Here is a 6,233-nt window from a genome sequence, read left to right as displayed (position 1 = left end):
TTAAATATGTAAGTCCATTTACTGCTTCCTTTGTTGCTTTTCTTTTTGTTTTGTTAAATGAGTGAATGAAGTTGTGACGGTCTCCGCTGAGACAGAGGAGAGGAGAAGCTACTAGCCCTCTCTCGCTGTCACTTCTAGTCGCGTTGCTCTCCTCCCCAGTAATGTTAAATTTAGCACCGAAAAAAACATAATAGTGGTAATTTAAATAGCGGTTCATGGGATTTATTAACCCTCAGGGGTCCCTCTGTCCTTTTTTGGACATTTTCTTCACTTTTCTTTTTTGATTTGCTGATCATTTTGGCTGTGTTACAGCTGAAGGTATGGATTTCTGCAAGAAAGTGTCTTTTTTGACATATTTTTAAAATCTAATGTCAGTTACTGTTACAGGTCTATTATACACTGGTAACACATTTTGTACCCTCTGGGGTTCCTCGCGTCCAAAAAAGGACACACAAAGAAAATGCTATAAAATCATCATATATCAATATTTTTTTCTGCTTTTTTTTGCATACATCTCTTAAACCACTTCAGTTCTGCTCAAACCTACCAAATGTTTATTAGTTTTCAGGATTTTAACCCTTTAAATGCCAGTTTGAAGACATGTTGCCTCTTGTTTTATTAAAAAAAACAACACAGAATATGAGATATTTCCCACATAATACATGATGGAGGGATGTGACATTGTTTTATATCAGAGTCTTTTATATCAAGACATTTCTCAAAACCAGAATATGATCAGGGTGACTTTTGAACACTGGAAATAAATCATGTACTCATCCTGGCAGTAGCCCCCGTGGCACTCAAAATTTCCCTGGAATTTTCTAGTTATTCTTATACTTCCGCCTTTTTACGGTCTCTAACTACTCTTTCAACTTTTTGATATTATAATTTTTGAAATATTAAGCTTTTTATGATTTTTTTTTGCCATTCAAATGAATGACCACGTTCAAATCCTTGAAATCTTCACCTTCTTTAAACTTTAACTACTTCAGCATACTTTCAGCTACAGACCTTGTTCAGCCTTTAAACTATAGACAAGCCTTTCAGCTATGAAGCTTTTGATATCTTCAACAGTTTTTGAATTACCCCAGTTTTAGTTTAAAGCTTTTTTCTGATAATTTTTGAGTTTATAATGGGTGTGTATTGCACGGAATGTTCGAGGCTAGAGTGGATGACATCGCTAGAGTAGGAGACGCTCTAGAACTCCTCTAAAAAAATTCTCGTTAACTTGTTCTCACGGCCACATATTTCAGTCTTCGCAAATAATTTCTTTTTCATTAGTCGACACATTTGCCCAGAGACTAACACAATTTAAAATGTGACCTTCCAAGTGATGCGAGCACCCTCAAACTCTCCCATAGACTGCAATACAAATTCAGGAGACACACACACACACACACACACCCTCACACACACAAACGGACACATAGAAATTTTGCTTTCCATCACAGTCTATATGGTCATATGAATCAGTGAAAATGGGTCACATTTTCTGTATTGCTCAAAAGTGTAAAATAGCCTACTACAAAGCCCAGAATCCTTTGTGCCTGGACAATTGCAATGTCCCTCCAGTTGCAACCATAGAGTGTATATAAAATGTTTGCTACAGTAAAAGAGAGCAAGAGAGAGAGAGAGCCCGGATAGACTCCGAAATAATGAAGCTCAATGAGACACACTACATGCCAATTACATAAGGAACTATGACAAGCAATGGTGTCAGGAACTTGGTTGGGTGTTTGGGATAGACGACATCTTTTGATCAATGGATGTGAGTATGTCTCCCGCTCATACCATTAACTGAAGTTAATTTAATCACATCTTTTTAATATCTCTTAGAAAAGTCTGTATGTGTCTTTGTGTCTATGTGTGCATGGGGTCTGACTGAAAAACACCACAGATGTAACTTTTTTTAAAGACAGAATTACTTGTAGAGAGGAGCTCTATAATAATGACTTACAGACAACGGAGTCTGTAACCATAGGTCTCTGAATTGTAGTGGAGTAGCACAACATGGGAATACTCAAGTGAAGTAAGATTACCACAAAATTTTACTTCAATATACAGTTTTAGAGTAAATTGACTTTGTTGCTTTCCATCACAGTCTATATGGTCATAGGAATCAGTGAAAATGGGTGACATTTTTGTATTGCTCAAAAGCGTAAAATAGCCTACTACAAGGCCCAGAATCCTTTGTGCCCTGACGATTGTGATGTCCTTCCAGGAAGGTCCACTCCAGTTGCAACCATAGAGTGTATATAAAACGTTTGCTACAGTCAAAGAGAGAGAGAGAGGGAGAGACCAGAAAAACTCTGAAATAATGAAGCTCAATGAAACACTCCACATGCTAATTACATAAAGACTTATAAAAATATTTTAACGGTGGTGATCTGTTAGGTGTGAAGGATAGATGATGGTCTTTGGTTGGGTAGTTGCGAGTCCACCTCCCGTTCGTACTATTGACTAAAGTTAGTTCATGTCAAAGCACACACACACACACACACACACACACACACACACACACACACACACACACACACACACACACAGAAAGCTGTTTACAAGCTAGTACTCATACAGAATGATGGCACCAGTGTGCGTGGCCTGCCGTCTGTCTCTGCCAGCGTTATGTGTGTTTGTGCTCTATCTGTCACTTGTCAGTCTAAATGTCTACTCGCTACTGGTGTATGATCGCCAAACACTGTTGGACATTCAAGTTTCTGCCAAAGATCTGGTGGGGTCTGATCATGGTGGTCTTTGCCCCCTTTCCTATCGGAGATCCCAGCTCACCTCTGCCGCGCCCCGGCTCTATCCCTCCGGCGTAAACGCCACCACCGCCGGGGTAAACGCAGCGGTCGACTGGTAAGGCTGAAGGCCTGTTTATCGCGCACTTCCAAGGTTTCTTGGACTAAGTATGGAGCGGTGCCTCGGCTCGTTATTTCTCGACGATTGCTGGACCCTGTCGACGCCTGGCTGGTACCTGTCGTCGGCCCGGATGAGATGCTCCAGCCCCACGGCCCCTGCTTTCCTCGGCCTCGCTGGTGCGGGGTGAATTTGTGCAACCTACGGCCTTTGTGTTGGGCCCCCCGGACGGTTACTACCGTGGATCCGCCGATTCCTGCCAGGTTTTGGCTCGTCAATGCATAGGTCGCTAGCGAACAAAAACTTTCATCCTGAAGGATTTTCCTTACTTCCGAGAACTTGTGATTCCGGTTGAATGTGCTGTTCTTGTACTTTTAGACCTAACTGCTGCATTTGACACTGTAGACCAGTGACATTTTAATTTCATGTTTGGAGCTAGTGGGTGGGCATCAGTGGCATAGCACTGGAGTGATTCAGGTCGTACTTGGCAGATCAAACTTTCTGTGTGGGCCTTGGTGACGTCTGTATCCTCCTCTGCTCCTCTGTCATGTGGTGTCCCGCAGGGCTCAGTCCTAGGCCCTCTTCTCTTTTCTTTGTAACTGCTCCCACTTGGTTCCATTACTTAGGAAGAATGGTATTTTATTTCATTGTTATGCAGATGACACTCAGGTGTATATGCTCTTAAAAAGAATCAAGCATTCTCTGTCCACACCCTTACTTGAATGTCTTGCCGACATAAAGGCCTGGATGGCTCTACATTTTTTAAAACTTTAACGAAAAGAAGACGGAAGTGATTGTTTTTTGGTGCAGCTCGAGACCCTCTGTCTCTAGATCTAGGTTCCTTGGCTCAATACCTAAAAATGAATCAATTATTGAGTCCTGATCATCTGTGTGTGTGTGTGTGTGTGGGGGGGGGGGTCTGAACCCCTGCAGCACAGACATTAGCTCTCAGCGGGATCAGCTGATGTAACTGCAGTGTGTGATTCTCAGCTGATTTGGGAGTCCACTCAGCTCTTCTCCTACATCTGCCTTTTTTTCAGAGAGAAACTGTAGCATAACCGGGTTGTGCCTGTACCTGCCCCGTCTCAGTTGCCTATAGATTTTTCCTCATCTCACTCCTTCAGATCAATGCTCCTGAATTGCTTTTCTACCCCTGATATGTGCAGGTGTTTAGGCAGCGAGAGCATGATGGGTTTTTCAGAGGATCTTTACAGGAGAGGCTGGAGGCTGACGTTTCTACACCATATTACCCAGATGAACTGGCACACACACACCATCACTGTACAGTAATGAAGTGATGTGACAACTCAGTCTTCCTCAGTAGTTGAAATACTATTTCATGGATCCTGTCTCCTATAAATGACTTTGATTTCTACTGTTCTGCAGAATGTTCTTATCCTGGGATTTATGTTCAGTAGTGTGAAATTCATGTATGTAGAGTGTAGTAAAAGTGTGCAGGTTGGAGAGGTGAATGTTGCCTGTGGGTGAGTGTTATTTTTCCCTTAGTACTGACTCTGGACCTCTGCTCAGAGTGCAGAGATAATAACATGATACTGAGTGGACGTACAACATTAAGCTTCAATATGAAGCTGAAGATAAAACTGATGATTTTAGATCACTTACTGTGATAATTGTGTTGATGCTTTTACAGTAAGTAAACAAAATTCTGCGAACTCGTGTTGTATTGTATTCATGACAGTAACAGAAAATTTAAAAACCCATCCTGTAGGCAATAAAATATTTAAATCAAAATGCAAAACAATTATTAACACTAAACATTGAGTAACTTACAGACACTGCTGCTGTTTAGTCTCTCCAGAGTCAACAGGCAGCAGGAACCAGGTAATATCCAATGGCTTCACTAAAGAAGTACTCATATTTGGTCCCTCTGAATCCAGAAGACTCCTTCCTATTAATTAGCCAGATCACCTCAAAACTATATATGAAGTCATGCAGAAAGCCTTGGTGTCGTCCTTGACTCTGAGCACTGCCTTGATAAACACATCACCTCTGTTGTTAAAATAGTAAATATCAGTTACGAACCATTTCCATACTCCACGATATGGAGAAAGTAATCCACACTGTCATCACAACTCCACTGGACTACTGTAATTATTTGTATTCAGGCCTTCAACAGTCTTCATTATCTCACCTGCAACTGAGATGTTGACTGTCAGTAAAAAGCTTGACATAAATCACATCACTCCCTTTCAAGGCTCCACCTCACATCACAGACCTTATCCATTCTCAGCCCCTGGATCTTTCAGACCTGAAAGCTCATCCCTCCTGTACGTCCCACCATCACAACTGAAACTGACTGAAACATTTTTCAGGCTTCTGGTTGTCCAATGTGACTTTTACAGTTAGGGTTATACCAGTTGATGGTATGCTGTAATGTTGTTTACATGCAGACAGATTTTTGAAAGAAAGGATACATTTAATAAATATCTGTTTATGTGTAGACTAGAACTGTCTTGCAGCTCAGTATAGCATGTAAACAACAGCAGCAACATAAAATGAGACAATACTCTTACTGCAGCACAGAAATAGGACCTGTTAAGAACTGTCCACTGACCCACTAGAAGGCTTTAATTTGAAAAGGTTACAGGAAGTAGTAAGTTGGTATCAGTAACTTTACCAGGGTAAACTTGAGTGACACAAAAATGAGGCCTCTCACTAAAATACCACTCTGACCAACTCCACATATCAAACAGAGGGAGCCCTGCTCCAGAAGGCTGGATATCTACTACGTACTTCTGGACATCAATGGCTGCTCCATCCCCATCCCCGGAAAGTGTCACAAACTGAACTAGGAAGTTGAAACCAAATGCACCAACTCAGAGACAAAGTACAAATTAATAATATTCTAATAATATAAGTATCAAGGAAAGTCACTCCTAAGAGAGGAATATGTGTACAAAGTATCCAAAGTTGAAATCGCTCTTTCCGAGGAAAACCAAAACTCAAGGACACAAGGGAAGACAAAAAGTATGCGAAGGAAAAGTCACTCTAACAGAGGAATATATGTACAGGAAGTTATCTGAAAATGAGAGGAGAGTTAGGTTTTCAAAAATTAAAACAAGTCACGAGACAGACAAAAACTAAAGATACTTAACATCTCTTCATGGACATGACAGGAAGTCCACATCCTGGGTGTCATCTTGGACTCAACTTCCTTCGTATTCCAGCTACAACCAACTGTTGTGGATCAGCTGTTACACCTCGGGATGGTAATAGAAACTGTTCACATCAGCAGCCAATGGGAAAAAAGATGAACACTCAGCGACCAATGATTTAACTTCAGTCAGTCAGTTATGGGTGAGGGACACAGGTCAAAGACAAATGGGGTGACCAACCAATGAGTTACTTGTATG

General features: G+C 41.2%; 1 pseudogene; it reads left to right on the top strand.

Moving 5' to 3' along the window:
- Positions 1 to 2,911: 2,911 nt before the first annotated feature.
- The window catches only part of LOC111231794, an 18,901-nt pseudogene continuing 15,579 nt past the window's right edge, over positions 2,912 to 6,233 (top strand).

The sequence above is a fragment of the Seriola dumerili genome, unplaced genomic scaffold (assembly GCF_002260705.1).
Source record: "Seriola dumerili isolate Sdu_G_001 unplaced genomic scaffold, Sdu_1.0 BDQW01000319.1, whole genome shotgun sequence".
Lineage (NCBI taxonomy): Eukaryota > Metazoa > Chordata > Actinopteri > Carangiformes > Carangidae > Seriola > Seriola dumerili.
The sequence above is the reverse complement of the archived record's forward strand: the minus strand, read 5'-3'. Positions and strand labels throughout refer to the sequence as shown.